The following is a 24,988-nucleotide window of genomic DNA, read 5'->3' on the forward strand; positions in this document are numbered from 1 at the left end:
CCGTTGCTGCCCTCAAGTCAATTTATCAAGTGGTACTTGATCAATAAACCCTATAAATTATATATACCAGATACGATGTACGGGATCATTCTGAATATTGATGCCACTCATCTGGGGACCACGCCAGGCCGACCTTGGTTGATTTGGAACCGCCAAACAGAGCCAGGCCTGGTTAGGGCTTGGAGTAAAACCGCCAGGAAATCTTACAGCTGCAGACTAGATTTGGACCTTGAAAAATCACCCCAGTAAATGAAAAATGCACGCAAAGGTTTGGCTTCCTCCCCTTATAAGTCTTTTATTTAAAGCAATACACAAGCAATCACTGTTTTGCATCTTGCAATCAAGTAAATAATATAGACAAAATGTTCCAAACGAAGGGATAGAGGCCAGCTACCTAGTTTTCTTATTTAGGATTTACAGTAAATGACTCCCACCTCAACCCCATTCTTTCCGAAGTCTGCCCTCTCTACAAATATAAATACATTCATGAACTCCATCCCATGGACTTTGGAAAAAGATACTACGGTTCTGAAAATAAATTCCATATGAAATGTACGTTGGGACAATGGAGCTTGGCATTCAAACATGGAGGGATGCCTTTATTTTCTGTTCCCCCCCCCCCCCCCAGTCTAAAAGTTCTTTTTTCCTGCCTGAAGCATGGCTGGACCCAACCATGACCACATAAGGGGGAGGGGTGTGATTTTGTGACATGCCAAGGGTTTTGCTTTTAAGCCAGGATGAAGGAAAAGGGAAGAGGAAGAGAGGAAGGAAGGAAGTTTTCCAGGGTTAAAAGAGGGAAAACGTGTTTTTTTTTTCCTTACAGCTTTTCCTGCTAAACTAACCACCTTGATCGTTTCTCTTCTCTCAGCCCTGCAAACTCAAGAGAAGGTGGTGGGGCTTGTTCTTTTCCTGTTTCTAAAGTTTTCCTCCTTCTAAAGCGAAGGTGGTGGTGACAGGGAGCAAGGAGAGAAAGAGAAAGAAACTTGTTTATGCTTCTTTTAATATCTCCCTTCTGTTTCACATTTACAGTCTTTTCAAAAGATACAGTCCTGGCTCTGCCAAGATTCCTAAAGAGATATCCTGAGAAATGTAGACCAGTTCTCTAACCCAGATTCAAAGAAAACAAATGTCAGGCCAGCTATTGATATGAAATAGTTTAAAAATGAGAAAAAGCTGCCTCAGAGCTAGGTTTACATTAAACTATATTTCTGCAATGAAAGGGAAGGGAGCCGCCAAGGAATTTCCCTCAGCTAAGGAAGAAAGAGTACCAGGGCAGGATGGAAAAGGCTAAAATTACCTGCCAGCAAGGTGTCTGAAAAAAATGTGTCCCAGTCCTTGGCAATCACGGGGCCCGAAGGAGAGGGAATGCATTGGGACACCGGGACAACTGGTATTCCCCGACTTACAACAGTTCATTTAGTGACCGCTCAAAGTTACCACCATTACAGCATCCCCATGGTCATATGATCAAAATTCAGATGCTTGGCAACTGGTTCATATTTATGACGTTGCAGTGTCCCAGGGCTTGTGAGCAACTGTGGTGACCTTCTGACAAGCAAAGTCAATGGGGAAGCCAGATTCGCTTAACAACCATATTATTAATTTAACAACTGCAGTGATTCACTTAACAACCATGACCAGAAAGAACATAAAATGAGGCAAAATTTGCTTAACTGTCTCGCTTAGCAACAGATAACAGCTGTGGGGGCGCAGTGGTTAGAATGCAGTACTGCAGGCTGCTTCTGCTGACTGCTGGCTGCCAGCAGTTCCACAGTTTGAATTTCACCAGGTAGCTCAAGGTCGGCTCAGCCTTCCAGCCTTCAAAAGTTGGTAAAATGAGAACTCAAGATTTTGGGGGGAAATATGTAAACCACTTAGAGAGGGCTGTAAAATCACTGTGAAGTGGTATATAAGTCTAAGTGCTATTGCTCAATTGTCGTCATACATCGAGAATTACCTGCATAAAGTTGACGTTGAGGGAGGAAGATAAAATTGTTTTGCATACCATTCCAATCCCTGACATCTGTGTGTCCCCTCTTTTTTATTTACTTATCAAGTCTATTGGATTTCATCCAATTACTTTGGCTTCAGGTACTGCCAACAATAAGTTTATTTACAGTAACTAGCCAATAAGACAAAGCACACACCAATGCACAAAAACAAGACACTTCAGTGTCATAAACCTTTTAATTCCCATCCTTGCCCTGCAGACAAAATCTCTTATTTTCCATTGTCTATGGTATACGACTTTCCTTTCACAAATGAAGTGTGATAGATGTAAATATCCAGGCAGCTTAAGAACTGCCAGTTTATTTCTTAAGGTGGGTCTCATCTTCACAGATCTCCTATGTGTCAGAACTTAACCTTAAAATCTAACCAGGTTTCCTGAGGCCATCTTGACCATATCTACCTCAAAGCATTCCTGGGATGGTTCCTTGATTCATTTGTCATTATGTATGGCTCCAAACATTTGGCTTCCCACCCTACCCCACTAAAATAACAATACTGCAATTGGAAAATGAGACAAACATGTGCCAGATGAGCAAGAAACAGAGTCAATGATCTAAATGTTCCCTTATAAATCTTTGGGTTAGAGTAACAAAGTAGAAAATTCAGGAGCATATATAATTGGGAGTGTACAAATATATTAATTGAAATATCAACAAACGTATCTAACAGGGGGAATCAAAATCTTCAAGTTGGCAGGTATAACCTCTCCCAAGAATGTGACTACTTGTCTTGTGCCTCTGAGCTGAGATCCGTTCAGTGTACTTATCTATATTCCTCAACCTTTAGTATCCAGGGGGAAAACTAGACACATGTCATAATCTCAGGGTGCAAATTGACATCATTTGCCCAATGCTGTCATACGATAATCTATATAATCTCCCCATTGCTCCTTCCAGCCAGCCATCTATGTCTTCAACCATGCTCAAATCAGAAAGTGATACTCTAGTTTGAACCATGTTGACCATTTACAGATAAGAACACAACAGCTTCTTTAACTCCAGCCATTAGTTGTGAAAAGTATCAAGCCACCTGTTCCTTACACTTACTTCTTCAGAAGCAAATCTTGGCTTAGTAAATTAAAGCATGGTATTTTGAGTTAGGATGGTCACCAGGTATAAAGGCAACAAGCCCTAATCATTCTTAAGCATGCCTACCCTGGGTTACTAATATGTGTGCATGATTCACTAATGCTGTTTTTCTCAACCTGATATCCCCTAACCAACCAGGCTGGCCAGACATTCTCATTGCAAATTCATTCAAAGGACCCAAGACTAGGGAGGCAATTTTGCTCAGCCCAGAAAAAGGAACATTTTGTGGAATGCTACATTAATAATGCATTAGAAACAAGATGCCAAACCCTATTTCCCAAAGCAGCAAGACCCAGGCATCTCCCGTTATTCAGAATCACTGCTAGCAAGTCCTAATTGGGGTTCCCTGTTTGCAAACGGTGAAAGGTTTTGTTTTTGATGAGCGAGCAAGCAAAGAACGTAATGAAAAGACACGCACCTTCAGAGCTGGGCCACCTCTCTTCCTCCGCCTCCCAACCCAAAGGATAAGTGGCCTTTTGCAGGAGAACAGAAAATATGAACCCTCCATACAAATAAATAAAATCCCATTAGTAGAGAGACTCCACCCTCTTGAATAAACTCAGCTGCTCCCCTTTTCCTGCCCTTGTTTTGCCCTGTAAGAATGATTGACAAGCCTAGATTTAAATAAGGATGTTGTGGGTTTAAAGCATGTGACCCGTTTTTCCTCTTGTTTTCTTCATTCACCACTTTTCAAAAATCCAGCACAGGGTTTTCTCCTCTCTAACATTTTTTTTCTTTTTTCCTGGACTTTTTCCGCTCCTTTCCCAACGGGATCCTTAATCGGGAGCACACGGGAAGCGTCTCCACGTTCCACATTCACCGCTTTGCTGCTTACACTGGCAACTTTCCTGAACCCGCTGAAGGGTCTCAGTGCCAGCTTTGCTGCACCTGGAAGGCCAGCACCACCTGAAAGATGGACTTGAACAGACTGCCCCTGAACCTGGTTCACTATTTTTTTATACTCCATCCATTACAGGTAGCCCTCAACTTACAACCATTCATTTAGTGACCACTTGAAGTTACATTACTGAAAAAAAAGTGTCTCACGTGTATGACCACTGCAACATCCCAGGGTCATGTGATCCAAAATTTGGGTGCTCGGCAACTGACATGTATTTACAACCATGTGATCCCCATTTGTGACCTTCCCAACCAACTTCTGACTGAGAAAGGCAATGGGGGAAGTTGGATTTGCTTAATAGCCATGTGATACTGATTTGCTTAATGACCATGGGAAAAAAAGGTCACAAAATTGGGTGTGACTCACTTAACAACTGCCTTGTTTAGCAACAGAAACTCTGGTCCTAATTGTGTAAGTTGAGGACTACTTTGCACAATGAAGATTACAAACTGAAGGCCGTGGGGTCTCAATCTCTATTTATGCACCTCTTGATTGCACTTGTTTTGTAAACACAACCAACTATTGTTTACCAACAAACTAACCATAAACATAGAGTCTTTAATACAACGTGTGACCTCAGTCAGTGCTTCTAATTTGGTGGACAGGGAGCAAAATGACTCCAGTTTTAGTTTGAGAATCTGAACATATGGCTTCCATCATCTGTATGACACTTATTGGCCTAAACAGAATTAATACACAATACTACCTTCACACAATAGGTTTAAACTGGCTCATCAATTAAACCATGCTCTAGGTTTGCACCAAAGAACAGGTATGGATTCTTACAACACCCGCCCCCCACCAAATAACATAAAAAGATCTTTGACCTAACCAAGACTGAACCTGATCGCATTCAGCTTATTATTCAAATGCAGACACTGGGTTTAACTGACTTGGTTAAGCATGTTGTATGAATCCAGCCTTGAATTTCTTTCTACTTAAAAGTGAGCCAGAAGCAGCGGCAAACCCTGCTATTTGCGGAACGGGGTTTCAGGAAAACCTGGAGGCCCAACCCTGAATCTATAGAGAATTTTCCAGGATTTGGTTAATGGTTTGGTGCTACTTGTACAAGCAAGTTAAATAATACGCAGTTCCTTTAGGAAAGTTTATGGGAGACTTTCCAGACAAGAATGATTCACTGGCAACCGTACAACCCAGTGTTTTTGGATGTTAAGATGGAGCTTGGAAAACTTCTGCTCTTACACAATAGCTCTTCAAAGAACCGCTCTCCAAACCCAAGTCTGAGTTTTAAGATTGACCAAAAATAAAAGATAAACCATAATTTTGGATGGAGATCTCTTTGGCGGCCTTCTTTTGCCCACCGCCCTTAATATCACTCACTTTATAATTAAGGGGAAGAATTCTAGCTGCAAAGAGATATCAAATCAAATCAAATCAGATATAAATAGCAAACTTGCAAACGTAAGTGAGTGAAAAAATAGCTACATGCCTTGAAAACACAGGAGTTACAGCGGAAACTTGACAGACCTTTCAGCAGCCATAAACTGAACAGTCTGTGAACATACTGAGGATAGGATGTAATTCTTTCCGTACGCTTAGAATAGATTCCAGACACGTGTCTAATAAAGTCCAAAACACCACGGGACATTGGAACAAAAGGAACAGATGGGACACAGAGCAGCCAGTGCGGGGAGGCGGATCAAATATTTCCTAGGCAAAACAGACAAATGAAGGTCCCACTCACTCAGGTCATGGACTGGCCCAAGGGGAAATGGAGATAATTTTCAGAAACCTTTTTGCATGCTAGAGCTGGACTCTTCAAATTCTGCTTTGCAAGAATTCAATGGGGTTTGGTAAGAGAAACAAACAAACAAAAAGCTTGCTCAAATGCAACTGTCTTTCTATCACTACTAAAGCCTTGCTTGTTGATAAGGGATTCTGGCATTTTTTATTTAAGCCAACGGGTTAGTACTGCTTCATATCACCTTGGTAAGACCACACTTGGAATATTGCATCCAGTTTTGGTCATCACAATTTAAAAAAAAAAGAAAATTGAGATTCTGGAAAGAACTGCAGAGAAGAGCAACAATGATAATTAGGGGACTGGAGGCTAAAACCTTTCTGATGAACAGTTGACGAATTGAGTTTGTCTAGTGAAAAGAAGGGCTGGGATGACATGATAGCAGTGTTCCGATATTTGAGGAGCTCCTACAAAGAAGAAGGGGTCAACCTATTCTCCAAAGTGGGGGTCTCCAACCTTGGCAACTTTAAGACTTGTGGACTTCAACTCCCAGAGTTCCTCAGCCAGCAAAGTCCACAAGTCTTAAAGTTGCCAAGATTGGAGACCCCTGCTCCAAAGCACCTGATGTACATTAACCAAGAGAGATGCAACTTAGAACTAAGGAGAAATTTCGTGATAGTGAGAACAATAAACCAATGGAACGGTTTGCCTTCAGAAGTTGTGGGTGCTCTTTGACTGGACGCTTTTAAAAAGAGACTGGATAGCCGTCTGAAATGGTATAAGGTCTCCTACTTGATCAGCGGGTTGGACTAGAGCATCTCCAAGGTCCCTTGCAATTTTGCTATTCTGTCCTGTTCTTAGAGGTGTAGCAACCTGGAAAAGTTTGAGAGCCCCTGAGTTAAAGCACTGTAACTCAATGCTTTAATAAGCACAGACAACTTTTACTTTTCTAAGTTCAGCCATCCAAAGCTGACGAAAGCACAGTCACTGATTCACCCATGCTAGAAAGGCAGGAAATCCAATTTTCAAATTGTACTAATGCCCTTGTTTCACTGAAAATATGTTTGGAAAAGCAGGAAACTGCACTACTGTAATTTAGCGATTTTCCAGCATCGCCGCCACACAAGGCTTTAAGGGAACACACAAGCTGCTCACCTCAGCATAGAACTTTGGGGTTCTCAACCTGAAGGTTGGAGTCCCCCAGGAGATCACAAGCAATTTCAAGAGAGGTCACCCCCTCCACCCCTAAGGCAAACCAGACCAGCCTTGTGCAAGCTGAGTGAGAGCTCTTTCAAAATTTGCCCTGGGCTTTGATCCCTGCTTTGAAACCATGAGTTGGATCAGGCAAAGTTGGAGCAGGTTTTGACCTCACTTCTGCTTTGCCTGGGTAGGTGGAAGAAGCTATCCATTAACAGACCAGATTTCTGTTCTTTCAGGCACTTGAGCTTCCAGAAGACTGGGAGACCACCATTGAGAAGTAACCTGAGATAGAATACCTCTTCATTTGCAACTATCACCCACGGCACTCGGCCAAACGTCTTCCGTCTCCAATTTAAGAATAAACTTGTGATGATTCTTCCTACCAGCAGATGACACCAGTTGGAGAGGAAACCAAAGCCAGGGGAATTCAACAATCATTGCTCTTCAAATCTATAGTCAGGACCAATCCCTGTTCTCATTATAGAGACAGATTAGACCTCTGCTAATAGGGCATCATAGATTATAACATGTATTTTTTAACCAGTTTCAAAAGTGGAGGAATGCACAATAACGCAGCCATGATTTAGATTTACAAAAGATGTACATTTTCTCACCACTATAAGAACTTGAGATGAGGAGCTGGTCTGCACCATCCCTAAATGATGTGGTGGAATGTAGTCTGGATTCCCAAGAGGGAAGAACTGCATTCCTGAGGGTAAGAGGCAACAAAGCTTAGATAGTTTGTTGGGAGAAAGAGAGTTAAGATGGCTCCTCCTTAGACATTCTCAGACTATATATCTAATGATGCAAGTAATTGCTTTAGGTTGGCAAGGTTTCTGTCTATAGCTGAGGAACAGTAAAACAAATCGCTCAGAAGTAAGGCGTCCTTGATTCTTTCTTGAGCTTAGTTCTTGGGGCTCAGAAAATACCAAAGATTCCCCATTTCAACTCTGAGCTGCAAATATTCACCTCTGTCTTGCTCAGAAGTAATTCCATGTGACTTTCTGGTTCTCGGGGCCTGACAATATTTTTACAATACCACCACTGCTCCACGTACAATATCATTTGATGTCTTTCCTCACAATACTTACATATGTAACTAGAGGTAGAAGCTGTGGTAGCTGTATATCTTGTACACCTTATATGACCTGTAAATTTCTCCCCTTATTAGGAGATGCTTCGGTGGCTCCAGTCAGAGAGTTTTTTTTCCCAGTGAGAGAAAAAAAAACTCTTACAAAATTTCCAAAATGTGGTACATTCTGCACCGCTGTTAGAAAGTGTTAGAAATAATCCATACAGAGGTAAGACAGGTTTTGACTCGGAAACTGGTTTATGTCATCTGATATTTTTTTTCCCCCAAATAAGTTTGGCTTTTGTTAGGGTACTTGTTTTGAGTTGTATGTTAACATTTGGTCTCTGACTGAATAGCAAATAAATAAAATTAATGAGGCTGAGAGGATTTATACCCATCTGTTCCAAGACCATTACTTTTAGCCACATAATTATATTTAATTACTTTTCAGCAATTTTTTTAAAAAGAGGGGACCATCGTTGAACCAAATAGTTCAAATATTTTAGCACCTGTACAGGAGTTAATGTTGGAATGGAAAATCCACATGGATTTTCTGAGAAAGTCTGGAGAGACAGTGCCAGAAGAAACCAATACTCAGTTGACAGATCTTTCCTGAAAAATTAATATGGATTTTTGTTCCTGGTGTTTAGTTTTCCACGGCCATTCCTCTGCAGGAAGCATCATTGTGTGCAAAAGCATTGCTGCTAGAACAGTTATGAATTGAGCCAGCCTAATGAAGGTGAAAGAGCTGCTATGTACACTCTGAGCTAACTGCTCCTGCTAACTCTGGCGTTAAACTTAGGAAATTGTCTTGCTGTTTAAATAAAGGAGTAAGGGGAAACTTTCTGAAATGCCTGAAGGTTGAGACAATTTTCTTAGGAAGACCCTGAACACCAACTGCGAATTAGTAAAATGAAATCAGGTTTCAGAGAAACCAGATCAACGCCAAGGTTGGGAAAGAGATGTTTGTGTAGAAGAGAATGCAGCTAATGGATTGATCACAACCAGACGGTGCCCCAGAAATTGGTGTCATATGGAAGAGGCAAAGATTGGTTATCAGGAACTCAGCAATTTTTTCATGTGGAAGACTTGTCCAGGCAATGGGGTCTCCAGGATGATACAGATGGTACATTGAAGTCTCGTTGGTACCAACATGGCCACCATTTTAACATGTTTTTCCATACAGATAGTCCTCAGTTTATGACAATTGAGCTCCAAATTTCCATTGCTAAGCAAGACAGTGGTTCGGTGAGTTTTGGCCCATTGTAGAACCTTTCTTGCCACAACCGTTAAGTGAATCACTGCAGTTGTTAAGTAAGTAACATGGCTATTAAGTGAATCTGCCTTCCCCATTGCCTGCCAGAAGCTCTCAAAAGGTGATCACATGACCTCAAGACATTGCAACAGTCATAAATACACGCCAATTGCCAAGATCCAAATTTTAATCATGTGATCATGGGGATGCTGCAAAGGTTGTAAGAGTGAAAAATAGGCATAAGTCACTTTTTCAGTACCTTTGTAACTTCAAACAGTTGCTAAATGAATGGTTGTAAGTTGAGGAGTATTTGTATGTTCATTGTTACCCATGTAAAATACTGTTGGCTAGCAAAAGATGCCAATCGGAATTCAGAAGGCTGGCATGGATGTCACATAATTTCCTAGCTTGGAATTTTCATTTTTGGATTTTATGATTCTGTTTCTTTAACAATGTGGGGAAAACTGGATTTGAAAACAGGACACCAATCTCTTCTTGCAGAAAAGAGAAAATGTGGAGACTTAAAACTAGATGATTTTTAACTTAGTTCTTCATGACCACTGTATATGTTGAATTGACTATAAGCTTTTGTCTATAAAAAACTAAGTAAACTGACTATATAATCAATGAATTTGCACAATATCAACAGAAATCTGAATAACCTACTGGACAGGTGTTCCTTGACTTACAACTGTAACTGAGCCTGGAATTACTGCAATAAGTCATAATGTCATCATGTGATTACTTTCAAGTTTATGACCTTTTTAACAGCGTCATGATGTGAACATGGCAGTCATGAAGCAAATGCTGCACTCATTAGGCAAATGTGTTGGTCATTAACCAATCAATTATACTCAGGAAATAGCCAAAAATGCTAAAAATCATGGTCATATGATCCCTGGATGCTGCAAACAGCTGTAAATGAAAACTGGTTGCCAAGCATCAGAAATTCAGATTGAATGTTACCACAGTGTGTATGTGTGTGCAGCTGTTGGGACTGTGAAATTGGATTATAAATACTATTGGTCCATCTTGACTTTGACCAAATCCTAAGTGATCAGTCATTAAAAGAGGACTATCTGTATGGCTGATGCATACTCACAGATTTTTTTTTCCTTAATATTTTTCCATAAATAATACTTTACACTATTTTCTCTACCCCATTCCTGAAGAGAAGCATCAGGAGAAGTCAAGGGCTTTGGATTTTTCTTCCATGCTTTTATATCCATCCTCTCTCCTCCATCAAGGAGCATACATGTGCTTCCTGGGAAATCTCCCTTCCATGCACTTTACAATCCAATCTAGCATCAGCATAACGTCATCTTGCGTCATGGAGACTATCTCTTTGCAAGTTCACGCCTGTGCTAATTGCAACCATCGTCAGAGAACTATGACTCTGTGGTGTGGTCTGCCTACCACCAGGCTGCTATATCGGTACAAACCTGTTCAGTTATTGAAGTTTTATAGTTGGGAGGTTCCCCCCCCCCCGCAAACATCTGCTCTGACGAAAGAATCCTCCCACCCAACCCCAGCCATTGCCCATACAATGCCATGGGTGTTAGGACTCCTTGTGTGCAAGAACCAACCACATCTGATTCTCAGTTCTTTAGCCCCATCTGCTTTGCATGTTTGGTGATTCGTGGTGCCTACGGGTGATACCCCTCCCACATTTAACATTGATATGCAGCTTGAAAGTCTCAGCCATGCTTATCTACTCATATCTCATGACCACATTCTCAATTTCTTCTGCAATTAACACAACTTAATCTTTCTTAAAAGAGTCCAGATTCTAGAGGCCATAGTCTTCTCATGGCTATTAGGGTTTACAGGTTCTAAAACACTGAGATAAAAATAGAATTATTCCCTTGTATTTTTTTCATCTTACCAAAAGAAGAGAATATTTATAGCTCAAGGTTGAATTGTAAGGTCCTTGGTGCTCTGTGAGTTTGGTTGTTTTCTTGCAGATGTTTCTTACCCAACTTGGTAACATCATCAGTTCATCAACCAAGCTTACAGAGGGCCAAGGACCCCACAGTTTTTTCCTCTTCTTTGGGCTTTTGAGATACTGTCCAGTAGAAACCCAAGACAGAGTCATGGATTGCTGTTAAATCATTAAGGATGCTGTTAATTCTTGAATGATGCAGCCATCATAAATTAACTCAGAAACTATCCCCATGCTTTCAGCCAAACTCTGATATTAATTACCCGAGGACTAAATGAGAATACACATTAGAAAATTTGCTACCACATTGCTTTTCAGAAGACTTCAGCATTTTTGAAAGTGCAATTTCTTTATCAAATCAAAGAATGTCTACTTCATCCATCTGTGCATCCAGTGATGAAAACATTCAAACAAGTGGCAGTAACTGTAGAGAAAAACGGGACTGTTAAATATGGGTTGTTTCAACCAATGAAAAGACATTTTTAGATTATTTAATCTTTTCCATATTAAGAAAATCTGTTCATGCTTAGAAAAAAAAACTATGGGAATTTGTTGGAAAGTTAAAATACAGTACTATATTTACAAAAAGGAAATGACCTTGAAGTGAAGACAATTCCTTTCCCTGTAAAATAGAGTAGATGTAAATCAACTGTCTGCCACCACTACATTCAAAGCTAACCTAAATGAACTACCCATGTTCAGGATAAACTATTGGAGAAGAGGAAGGAAATGGAATTGGACCTTCCTTCAGTGGAAGATGTTTATTTTGCTTCTATATATTATCTGTGAATAAATCTCTTTCCAACAGTAGAGAATAAAAGTTGTTCAGAGTTAAATTGTTGAATTCTTGGGGTTGCTTAGCTTGGTTGGGTTGATTATGTTACTCCTAGATTGGTAATGAACATTTGCAAGAAAACATCCAAGCTCTGAGATCATCAAGAACCCAATAAATCCCAACAGACTAAGCATAGAGATCAGATTCTTCTATTAATAATTATTCACAGCTGGTATATCAGCATATGCACAGAAAATACCCATATAATAGCAAACCAGGCATAATCACACAGATATATCCACTGTGAAGAGGGCTAGTGGGAGCAATTAGCCATGTAGGAAAGTAAATTAGCCAACAAAAGAGAGAAAATGACCTACTAATTATGTTTTGGTATGTCATCAACTCAGGGTGGCATGGTGGCTCAGTGGTTAAGATGCTGGGCTTGTTGTCTGGAAAAGCGGGCAGCCTAGGCTTGAGACCTGAGTGCTGCATGACGGAGTGAGCACCCATTCCTGCCACAGCTCCTGCCAGCCTAGCAGTTCGGTAAATAGATACCACTTTGGTGGGAAGGTAACAGCACTCGGTGATGTCATACTGGCCATATGACACAGAAATGTCTTTGGACAGCGGTGGCTCAATGGCCTTGAAATGGAGATGAGCACCACCCCGTATAATCAGCAACAACTAGCGGAGTAAAATCCACAAAAACTCCTATGTCATCAATTCAAAACAGATTTATGGCAGCCAATTTAAGAGGAAATTTCCAATAATCTTTTCTGCTGTCCTCACCACTCTCTGCACAGCCTTCCTATCTGAAACAGTAACACTTCTAAACTGAACAGTAATACAAGATGATAAGATGTCCTCAAGTAGAGATCAGCTTCTGAGGCCAGCCAAGATTGAGAACGTGCTAGGAATTGCTAAAGGATTCGTTGCAATTAGCATAAATTGCCAACAGGACCAGTCCAGAAAGCCCTCTCTTCACTCTGGTTTGGTTGTGCTTGCCCACAACAATATCAGTTATAACTGAAACTGACTGGGCAAATACAATTGCACAGAAATTGAACAATAAGATTGAACTTTGCTGGAACTTTGGGCCTTAGATATCTTCTATAGGAATAACCTCTTTTATATCTCAAGATTCAGTTTTACTTCCCCTGCATTTCTTTTTTTCCAAGCATGGGAAAAGATTTATGCTGAAACTTTAAACTGAAAGGTTTTTAGCAGATTGAAATATTTTTCTATAATAAGACAATGGAACAAAATGTAAATGCAGTTGTGATGGCACATTGTCTTGTATTTTTACAGCATGCACAACTACTAACTGGAAGAGCACAGATCAGTGGTGGGATTCAAAAACTTTTACCACCGGTTATATGGGCGTGGCTTGGTGAGTGTGGCCATGTGACTGGGTGGGCATGGCTTGTTTTGCAGTCCCCACTCATTTTTGGGAGCTTCTTAGCCACAGAGGAGCCTCGGGGGCAGGGGGGTTCCCCTAATGCTACTCTGAGGCTCTGGGAGAAAAGGAACAGAGCATGGGGGGGATGCTACACCCCTCCAAGCTCCGTTTTGGGAGCTTCCTAGCCTCAGAAGAGCCTGTGGGGGGTGTTTTTGTTCTCCTAAGGCAGTGGTCAGGGAACAGGGGTAAATTACCCCAAATAGGGTAAAAGTGAAAATCTGGGGGTAATGAGGAGGTTGCGCTGGCCAATGGCGGAACTATCGGCATAGCAGCAGTTATTAAAACACCCTTGAGGCAAATTTATCCCCTCCACCCCACCCTTGTTTCCTGGGTCGGAAATGACTCCAGGCTAGATTCTGCAAGAGCCGCGCCGCCCGTTTTTAGGGAAGGCGAGCTTCTGGCATAGGGCAGAGCATTTTGGGAAAAGGGACGCTTTCCCCGCTGCGATGACCGCACGCTTTGCGCGCAGTTTGTGTCACCGTGGCTCCCAAATATCATCCTCCCTTCCCGCTTCCTCGCCCCCAGGCCCTGCCTGCCTGCCAACTAGCCAGCCAGCCCGGCTCCCTCCCGAAGCCTCTCATCACTGCCAGGCACACAGGAAGCGAAGAGGCACCTGCAACTGCCGCCTTGGCCCCGAGAAAATTCCCAGAAGCCCTCGGGAGCCTGGTGACATTTCATTCCTGGAGCGAGCTATCCCGCCTTCTTCCCAGCCGCGGGGAGGGCACCTCCTCCCGCCTCGACCTCCAAATTATGTGTCAGCAGCCTGAGGTGGCCGGGGAGGGGAGAGGCCGGGAGGGTAACGTCTGCGTTTATAAATTTTTGGGGGTAAGAGGTAAAAAAGTTCCCTGACCCCTGTCCTAAGGCTCCTCTGGGGCTCTGGAGGGCAAAAAATGGAGGAGGGGGCCTGAGCTCCTCCCTCCATTTTTTGCCTTCCTGGGCCTCAGCAAGGGGTATCCGGCACAGCTGATCTTATCTACAGCTGATTATCGGGAGAGAGAGAAAAGAAAGAAATACCTTAGGTGAATGTCAGAGAGGCGGGCAGGGTGAGCGAGCATCAGGTGGGAGGGCGACTGGGTGGGGGGCGTGGATTTAAGATTTAAGATTTAAGCTGTTCCGAGTAGCTGCCTTCTGCAGTTGAATGATGGTGATTTTGTCAATGTTGATATTTACTTTACTCCAGTAGTACTCCAATAGTACTAATACTACTCCAGTAGTACTCCAGATGTTTTGCACTGGCACCCAAGGTGCCTATTACTATTGGTACCTTTGTTGTTGTTACGTTTTTACCACAATCATTCCACTTCCATTTGCAAGAATTTATATTTTGTTATTTGTCTTTTTTTTTTTTTTTTGCTGTTATTCCTGCTCTCAGTGGTTCAGGGCAGCATGGTGGCTCAGTGGTTAAGACGCTGGGCTTATCTGCTGGAAAGTCAGCAGCCCAGGTTCAAAACCCGAGCTCCTTGTGGTGGCATGAGCTCCTGTCCCTACCCCAGCTCCTGCCAACCTAGCAGTTTGAACACTGGCAAATGCAAGTAGATACATAGGTACCACTTCAGCAGGAAAGTAACAGTGTTATGCTGGCCATGTGACCATGGAAATTCCTTTGGGCAGTGCTGGTTCAATGGCTTTGAAACGGAGCTGAGCACTGCCCCATAGAGTCAGCAACGACTAATGGAGTAAAATTTGCAGGAACTCCTTTACCTTTTTATCACAGTGGCTCAAGGTTTCTGGTCAGACTAATTTTACAAGCTTTGTTGAGCTACTTCCTAGATGCATGGAATTACTACATCTTGCAGTAAGTAGTTAAGTGTCCTTGAATCAATCCCAAATCCTGATGACCGAATGGACAAATGCCTTCTGTCTTAATACCCTAATGGGAAATCCAACATCTCTTCCAGGATCATCCCAAGAGTTCCACCACTCTGTCCCCTACCTTTCTTTAACTTTACCAAGTGTGTCCAACATCTGATGTGTCATGTGAAAATTGTGAGTGTAACCTTGCTGAGATGGCATCACATGAGCTGTTGATCCTTACTTTGTCCAAAACCAATCACTTGGCTCTTCTCACAGTCCACAGGACTCACTAATTGTCTCCATATTATTTGAAGGCCTCTACCTTGCTTTTTCTCAATGCTCAGCTGTACATTTATAATGTGTTCTTCATGGTTTATCCAAAGTTCTCATTAAATAAATTACAGCAAATAAATTTCAGGAGGCAACTGGACTTCCTTGTTTTTTCTTTGAAGACATTTCGCTTCTCGTCCAAGAAGCTTCTTCAGCTCTGACAGGATAGTGGGAAATGGAAGGATTTATATTCCTTGCAGAGTCTTCAAAGAAAAAACAAGAAATGTCCAGTTGTTTCTTGAAAAAACACTTTTGGGACAGCCATGACCTGGATGACTGAAAATCTCTACAGGCGTACAACAAACATGCACATTCAGTTACTAGATGCTTAAAAAAAAACCACACACACACACACAACAGAGCAGTGTTTTCAACCTTGGCAACTTTTAAGGTGTATAGATGTCAATTCCCAGAATTCCCCAGCCAGAGGAATTCTAGAAGTTGAAGTTCATGCATCCTAAAGTTGCCGAGTTAGAGAAACGCTACAACAGAGAGGTTATCCAGTGCTGTGTTTATGCCTCAACAGATCCCAGAAACCCCAATTCCACCATGAAATTCACTGGGTCATCTTAGTCCTGTTGATCCAATACTATAAATTTAAGAAATAAACAAGTCCAACCCTGTTAATTCATCACCCTGAAGCTGCATCCCACAGAAAGATTTAGGGCACTTCAGAAGAAAGAGCCAAGAGTGAGACATGGCCCTTTATACCAGATGGAGCTTTTTGATAACTTCATGTTTCAGCTCCTCTTCAAGTTTCCTTGCCTCCCTCCATAACAACTCCTCTCTTCAACAAGCATCACTTTGGGCTGCCTGGCCCAGAAGCCAGGACATCACAAGGTTGTGAAGAAAGCGCACCACCCGGACAAAGCTGGTCCAAGAGAAGTGAAAAACACTGCACAATGTTAATATCCCATTGCCCTTTTAACGATCTCTCGCTCGGCTGGGCCAGGACTGTGGTGAAAATAAAATGTTCTGCCAAACACCCCCCTCCCACCTTTTTTTTTAAAGCATGTGGAGACGGTTTAGAAAAGATATAAACTGGAATTCTTTCCCTTCTCGGTTTCTCTTTGGTTACCAGTGTCTTTGGCTGGATGCCTCGTTTTGCAGCAAATACTATGTCTGCGGGAATGCCAATAACTTAATTAGGTTTCAATAAAACATGCCAAAGATCAGCCTCCTTTCCCCCTTGTCGTCTGGGCTGAAACCTAATCTGTGTCTTGTTTCGGGGATGTCAGAATTGGCTTCTGTTCCTATCCTACTGAATTTCAGATGGTTTGGCCTGGGAAACTGAAACCGTAGACTGGGATGCAATCTCCAGGAGAGGTTGGGTGTATTCGTAAGCCTTGGGTAAGAAAAAGACAGTGAGTTACAAATGCCTAGCAGGAGCTTTGTGAGGAAAGTCAGTTGAAGTACTGGAGCAGCTACCCTCAACAAAACGCAAGAATTTCAGAGACAATTGATTAATTATGTGCCATCTAGTTGTTTTCGACTCCTAGTTACTGGTTGGAAGATAGATACCTAAATAGATAGATGGTGGATGGACGGACGGACGGACGGACGGACAGACAGATATTTTCTATGATTCAAAGAGAAATCTAAATTGCGATCTTTCCTGGATCAGGAGCCTTTGCTCGTGGTGATTCATACCATAGTAACTTCCCATTTGGATCACTGTAATGTACTGTACGTGGGGCTGTTCTTGAAGGGTACTGGGAAGCTGTAGTAGCACCAATAGTTGTGGACATTTCTTGTTAGTGCATATAACACCCTGCACCCAATGGGTTTACAGGTGTGATTGAACGTGCTGTTGTCACCTTGTAGCCCTACACGGCATTGAGCCACGCTATTTCTCCCTTCCAACTCTATGATTCTGTGCTGTGTAATAATAGATGGGGTTTTCCCCAAATGAACCCTAACATCCTAAAATATCTACAGAAGGAAATGAGGAGTGGGGAAATTGGCAGCACCTGCAAGAGTTTAACCAGACTGGCTGACTTCACACAGAATGCCAAGCTAAGATTTTAAACTATGATTTGTGTGGAATAAGCCATAACCTTATAACTCATAATAGGAGATTTGTGTCTCACCTAAGCAAAAGCAAAGAATCCATATTATGGCTCCGTGCAATAGTTAAGCCAGGAATGGAACAAGATGTCAGTTTTCATTAGTTTCCCACCTAAATTCCTTGCTTTTGGAAATCTGTCGACGTTAGTTTCCCAGTCTAGTTTTTGTTTTTGTTCTGTACTTGAATTTGTACGTATTTTGGTCACATATCTGCAAGCATGTGTTTTGGTTTACATTCGTCTCACAAAGCCAGTCTGTGCAAACCATTTCCTCTAATATAATACATTTCTGTATGTCATTCTCCTGAATGGCTGCTTTTTGCACAAACCTTGTCCTTAAAAGGCATTGCAAAATTCGGAAAACCAGCCATGCTGGATCAAGAAGTATGTATTTGTGCATGTGTTGGGTGGAGGGTTTTGTACGTGTGTCTGTGTGTGTCTATCGCTGCCTCTCCTGGATCAGGCATTGTCGTTTTCTCCCCTGATCAGGTGAAAGGACTTCTGGAGGCTCCTGTAAACTACTGAAGGAGGAGAATTGTTTTGGTCTGGTAACTCCTTTTCAGACGAACATACTTTATGAAAAAGCATCATCTTTTGTGAACTTCAGGAGGCTTCTGGTGGCCTATGACAGGGGAGGCATGCACTTTTCAGTCCTTTTGGTGTTTGACTTTTAATAAGGGTGGGGAATCTGGTGGGAAAGACCCCAATGTTGAGAAAGATTGAAGACAAAAAGAGAAAGGCGTGGAAGTGGATGAAATGATTAGATAGTGTCATTGACACAACGAACGTGAATTTGGGGAAACTCCAAGAGGCAATGGAGGACGGGAGTGGGGACTGGTGTGCTATAGTACATGGGGTCGTGAAGAGTCGGAAATAACATAGCGACTGAACAACGACGGGAAAAGAAGTGGATTTCCTGGGATGCCAACAACTTCTATGTCCTCTCTTATATTTCTTCATCCCATGCAAGGAATCGCCGAACATCAAACCACCAAGACACAATGTCCACACTGGTGATGTAATTTCTGGGTGGTTTGGTGGTTTTATGGTTAAAACCAAAAATCATTTAATTGCTAGAGGCTTCTACCGCACCTTTTTCACCCTCATTTTCAAACTACTTGAAGGAATTGTGCTGCTCCAAATTACTCAGGGTTTTTTTTTCCCCTCTTGAATTTTGGCAGATCGGTATCAGAGGAGCTACGTGTGACCTGTGGACTAACCGTCCCTAACATGTTGCTTCAGAAACGTACATTTCAAATAGTTTGCCTTCATGAGCCAATGACAGATTTCTCCCCATGGCTAGTGTGAATCCAAGCATTACCAATCGATTCGCCTCTGAAACGCCTTCACATTACTCAGGGGAATTGCCAAATGCGGGCTTGAATCAACAAGCCTTTGTATTTAACCACGCACTCTTTCCTTTTAAGCTTGAATGCTGCAGAGAAGCGTAAGCACCGATGGCTGTCTTTATTTTATCACACTTTCTCACACCTTGCGCGTAAAGCTTCCTGGCAACCATTTTGGCTGGACACAGGCTCTGTGTTCTTCCTGCCTGGAAGTCAAATAGAGCTGAACCATGTTCAGAAGTTTTAAAAATAAGAGCTGTGTTTCCCGTGTTGGGTACCAAAAAGGAAAGGTGAGAGGTGCTTTTTCAACTGGACTGTCTGGTTTTTCTCAGAAGACGTTTCGCTTCTCATCCAAGAAGCTTCTTCAGCTCTTTTTTTTTTCTTGAAGGCGCTGAGCGTTCAAAAAACAAAATCTGTACTGAAGAGAAAGGAGGATTGACTTTTAGAACACAGGAAGGCACTGATGGCTGAGTGGGGAACTCGTCATGGGTTTGGCAGCATAGTTTTGGTTTCATGGCTTCTTTTATCCATTTCTTTCTGTTAGGTCTACAGGAAGCTCTCAACTTCCAGCCATTCATTTAATGACCGTTCCAACTTACAATGTCACTGAAAAAAAGGGACGTGATCATTTTTCACACTTATGACCATGGCAACTGACATGTATTAATGACGGTTGCGATGTCCCAGGGGTCATGTGATCCCCTTTTGCGACCTTCAGACCCACAGATTCAACGGGGATGCCAGATACACTTAACAACCGTGTTACTAATTTAACAACGATTTACTTAAAAGCTGAGGAAAGAAAGGTTGTAAAATGGGCCACAATTCCCTTAACTGTACTGCTTAGCAACAAAAATGTTGGGCTCAATTGTGGTCATAAGTCAAGGACTACCTGTAAATCTGCCCACTCTCTCTTTCTGTTACAGTGGATGTTCGAAGCAATTCCTAATGAAGGCCCACTTTGACAAAATGGCCACAGAACCTTTCTTAGAGGATTAGTTGATTTATGTTAATTGGGCTGTTTTGTCAGGAAACAAATTATCTTTTGTCACTGATCAAATGTTTGGAGGCTACTGGTGCTGATCAGGCACTATTTCCACCATTTTGTTAGAAGAATCAATTTGAGAATGAAAGATCTCTCTAGATGTTTTTTCAAGACCTCTTTTGACGTTTTTCATGTTTTTCATCTCCTAAATTATGCCACAGGAGGTCCCAGTGTGGTTGGGATCTGCAGCAGAGTGTTTCAACCTTGACAAGTTTACAAATGGGTGGACTTCAGCTTCCAGAGTTCTGGGACTTGAAATCCATCCATCTTAAAGTTGCTGAGGTGGAGAAACCCTGCTCTGGAGCAATACGTGAAACAGAGAGGAACCAATAGAGTTTGTGGCCAGCTGTAACAGACAAGCATTTTGTCTACAAGGAGGGGAAATGAAAGATTGACCAATGGTTTCCCAATGGTTTCATCCTGTGTGTGTGAGAGAGAGGTGGGGGAGAGATAGAGAGCACGCAACTATATAGTATATACAGGAGTGGGATTCTACAGGTTCGTACCTATTTGCTAGAATCAGTTGTTAACATTCTAAGCAGTTTGGAGAACCGGTTGTTAGAAGAAATTCCTGGCCTAGTCCTGTAAGGAAGGCAGGAAGGAAACATTCTGGTGTTGCTTACAGAAACTGCCTCTCCGTTGACCCTTATTACATTCTTGGCAAGACTAGACTTCCTATTTCAGGAACGTCTCTGGAGTTTTTCCCCACTCCTTTGCTGGTACTTTGCTTGTGTGGAGTGACCATTCAAAGTTACAATGGCACTGAAAAAAGTGACTTATGACCGTTTTTCACACTTACAACTATTACAGCATCCCCACAGTCATGAGAGGCCAGGCGAGGAGATGTGTGCCTCGATGTGAGTGATATTAAGTTGGCCACGCCCAGCCAATAACATGACCACCAAGCCACGTCCACCAACTAAGCCATGCCCACAGAACCGGTTGTTAAAAAATTTGAATCCCACCCCTGAGTATATCTCTGTATATTCTGGGAACAAGATGGAAGTGGCTTTCTACAGAATAGGCATGGCCAATGAGAAGGCACAAAAACAGATGACATTTTCGGATAGAAAAGAATGTCCTCTTGAATGGAGCTAGGAAATAGATGGTCTATTTGGAAGTCTTGGAGGTCTTTTAGTCCGATCCCCTGATCAAACAGGAGGTCCTGTCCAATGTCTTCTTTCAAACCTCCAGTGATGGAGCCTCCACAACTTCCTGAGGCAAGCCATTCCACTGGTTCATTCTTGTCCCTGACAGGAAATTTCTCCTGAGTTCTTGGCTGGCTCCCTCTTGAAAAGCTTCCATCTGTTTCTTTCTGTCCTGCCTTCAGCTGCTTTGGATTCACCGGTCTTCTCCACAAAGCCTCCCAAGTATTGGGAGGCTGCTATCACGTCACCTCTAATCCTTCTCTTTGTTATTGGGTGATTCTATTGGGTATTTTTCCTCTTTTCAAATGCCCTTTCCTTCACTTTTGCAATCAGGGAAGAAACATGGAATGCACATATATTTATTTTCCTCATGATGGTCCCTACGTAGAGATTTTAAGGGGGTCAGCACCTTATTTCCATCTTACTGCAATGTTTAGCTAAAGAAAGAGAAATTCAGCTGTATCGGGAAAGAAGCAAAAATGGTACAATCACCTCATTAAAGCTGGCTTAAAAACAAACCACCACTTTTACAACATTAAAGATGCCACAGAAGGAAAAAATATTGCTCAGGAGTGGGACTGCTGTGGATTATGCCCACAAAGATGTTCTCTGGAACACAGTTAACAAGTGCATTTTATTCAACACACATTATCTCTCCAGCTCAATTTTGCATCATATATTTTATTACATAGAGATTTTAGCCAATGGGGTAAATAATTCTAGACAGCCAGCTGCTCCTTATGCACCATGTCTAAGTTTTTATTGCCAAAATGAGTATCAATAAAATATGGATAGTCCACGACTTACAATCGAGTCCAACATTTTTGTTGCTAAGCAAGGCAGTTGTTAAATATGTTTCGCTCCATTTTATGACCTTTTGGGCACAATTGTTAAGTGAATAACTGTTGCTGTTAAGTGAAATCAAGTAGTCAACAAATTTGTTGACCCCCTCCTCTTTTGGCAACCTCTCAAATACTACAATACTATTATCATGTCCCCCAGTCCTGCTTTTCTTTAGACTAGTCAAACCCAAATCATGCAACCATTTTCAAACATTTTGGTCTCCAAGCCTTTAACCTTTAATTATCTTAATCTTTCTTTCTTTCTTTCTTTCTTTCTTTCTTTCTTTCTTTCTTTCTTTCTTTCTTTCTCTTTCTTTCACTCTCTCTTTCGCTCTCTCTTTGTTTCTTTCTCTTCCTTCCAGGTTTTTTTTTTCATCTTGGCAAACACAGCTATTTTGCAGACAAACTGGGCCTCCCATGCGTGTGTAGAACATCAGCTATAAGAGAGTACAATATACGTGGTTCACATGTGCATGTTTCTAGACAGCATATTAAAAAGCAGAGACCTTGCCCACATCCCTTGTTGACAAAGATCCATATAGCCAAAGCTATACTCTTCCCAGTAGTCATGTATGACTATGAAGGTTGGACTATAAAGAAGGCTGACCGCCGAGGTATTGATGCTTTCTAATTGTGGTGCTTAAGAAGATTCACGAGAATCCTTTGGACTTCAAACCAGTCAATCCTAAAGGAAATCAAATCTGACTGAAGGACAGATATTGAATCTCAAATACTTTGGCCACCAAATGGGAAGAGAGGACTCCTTGGAAAAAACCCTGATGCTGGGAAAGATGGAAGGCAAAAGGAGAAGGGGACAGCAGAGGAGGAGATGGCTAGGTAGGGTCATTGACACAATGGAGGTTAATTTGGGCAGGAGACAGTGGAGGGCATGAGGAGCTGGTGTGCTGAGTCCACGGGGTCAGAAAGAGTCAGACACAACTGAACAACAAGAACATGTATGTGTTTACTATCTCAATGTAACACATAGCCCATGTAACATACAGTCCGTGCTCTGATATGCCCTCTTAATGCTATCTGCTCTCCACCATCAATGCTCTTTGCATGCCCGACTCCATTTCTAAAAATGCTTTCGGGTAACTGTTACTTCTTCTGCTAGTCAGCGCAATTTTTTTTTCTGAGTTGTGGTATTTTCATTTTGCTTTTGGAAGGCGGCTAAAGGGAAGGGCTTGCTATTTTTATGGGACAGAAAATGGGGTGGGGAGGGGCAGTTTAATAGGCGCTGAAACTGACAAGAGGAGATTAAAACCGAGCTCTCTGATAAAATCTGGCGATCTAAATTTGACCGGAGAAAAAGTCTGAAATCCTTTCTACTCGGTTTCATAGTCTGATGTTGAAAGTGAATGAGGTGCCGAAGTGAGGACAGGGAGGAAGAGGCAACATAATCCCAGCTTTCTGCAAAGAATTATTGGGTAGAAAACAACGGGTGTCTTTTTTTTCCAAAAAAGTTACATCAAATAAACAGAAACAAAGGAACAAGAGTCTGGACATGTGCACTTTTTTTTGGCAAAAAAACTAGTCTGAAAACAACCACAACTTCACTTTCCTACTTCTCCAGCATGTCGACAGTCTCCAGCCCAGACACTGTGCTATTCTGATCTGTGCTACTCCCAATATTTTGGGCTTGTATGTCATTGCCAATGAAGGGAGAATTATAGTTATGTTATTATATGTTACATTGATGGATTACGTGTCAGCAAACCATTGCTAACACTTAGGAACCACATAGATCGATTTCTCTGTGATGATCTGTTCCTAGCCTGGTCCTTCAGGTCTTCCAAGGATGCCTCCATACTACTGAAACTGGGTCCATCCACCTGGCTGCTGATCGTCCTCATCTTCTCTTTCCTTCCATCTTTCCTAGCATGAGAGCCTTTTCCAGAGGGCTGGATCTTCACGTAGTGTGTCTAAGATGGATGGATGGATCAAGGATGGATGGATGGATAGGCCAACAATTGGAGACTGCATAGACAGGCCTTTTTCATGCCTATCTGAACCTGGTCCTTCAGGTCTTCCAAGAGTGCACCCACTGACACTGTACCTGAATCTTTCCATCTTGCTGTTGATTGTCCTTCTCCTTCATTCCACCTTTCCCAGCACCAAAGCTTTCTCCAGAGAACTGGGTCTTCACATAATGTGTCTAAGATGGATGGATGGATGGACACAGGGATCAACCGACAGACAGGCAATCAATTAGAGACTGCACAGACAGACCTTTTTCATGATTACCTGTCCTTAACCTGGTCCTTCAGGTCTTCCAAGAGTGCACCCACTGACACTGTACCTGAATCTTTCCACCTTGTCCTCTTCTTTTTCCTTCCACTTTTCCCCGCATCAGAGCTTTTCTATATCAGGGGTGTCAAAATCGCATCGTCATGGCATTGTCAGGTGACATATCAGGACTGTCCTCTCCTCCGCTAAACTGAGTGGGGATGGGGCCAGCACATGACACATCCGGCCCATGGGCCACGAGTTTAACACCCCTTCTCTAGAGAGCTGGGTTTTCACATAATGTGTCCCAAGTAGGATAATTTGAACCTGATCATTGGTGCCACAAATGAGAACTTTGGGTTAATTTGTTCATTGATCCATTGGTTTCTTTTCATCTATATTATTTTCAAGAGTCCTCTGCAAAATCAAGGTTCAAAAGGGTCTGTGATCTTCTTATCTTGCTTCTTCAAAGTCCAACTTTGGATTCCATGGGATGAAAGTGTACCTCTCACACGGGGGTGGGATTCAAATTTTTTAACAACAGGTTCTGTGGGTGTGGCTTAGTTGGTGGGCATGGCTTGGTGGTCATGTGACTGGGTGGATGTGGCTTGGTGGTCATGTTACTGGTTGGGCGTGGCCAACTCAACATTACTCACATTGAGGCATGCATCTCCTCGCTTGGCCTCTGATGACTGTGGGGATGCCGCAACAGTCATAAGTGTGAAAAATGGTCATAAATCACTTTTTCAGTGCCATTGTAACTTTGAATGGTCACTCTACACAA

The 24,988-nt window shown here is 42.2% G+C and overlaps 1 protein-coding gene across 9 annotated transcripts in view; it reads right to left on the reverse strand.

The window, feature by feature from the left end:
- COL8A2 (collagen type VIII alpha 2 chain) overlaps positions 1–24,988 on the reverse strand; it is a 160,153-nt gene that overhangs the window by 84,236 nt on the left and 50,929 nt on the right. Inside the window, exon 1 of one of the 9 annotated variants that reach the window (XM_087939601.1) lies at positions 3,517–3,629. The exons of 7 other annotated variants lie outside the window; for them this stretch is intronic. The gene's annotated coding sequence lies outside the window, so the exon portion shown is untranslated. Of the gene's footprint in view, positions 1–3,516; positions 3,630–24,988 lie in introns of those variants that run through there. One more of the 9 variants, XM_087939602.1, reaches the window with a different exon arrangement.

Source organism: Pseudonaja textilis, chromosome 10 (assembly GCF_049901715.1).
Source record: "Pseudonaja textilis isolate UNSWEBS1 chromosome 10, rPseTex1.2, whole genome shotgun sequence".
In the NCBI taxonomy this organism is placed as follows: domain Eukaryota; kingdom Metazoa; phylum Chordata; class Lepidosauria; order Squamata; family Elapidae; genus Pseudonaja; species Pseudonaja textilis.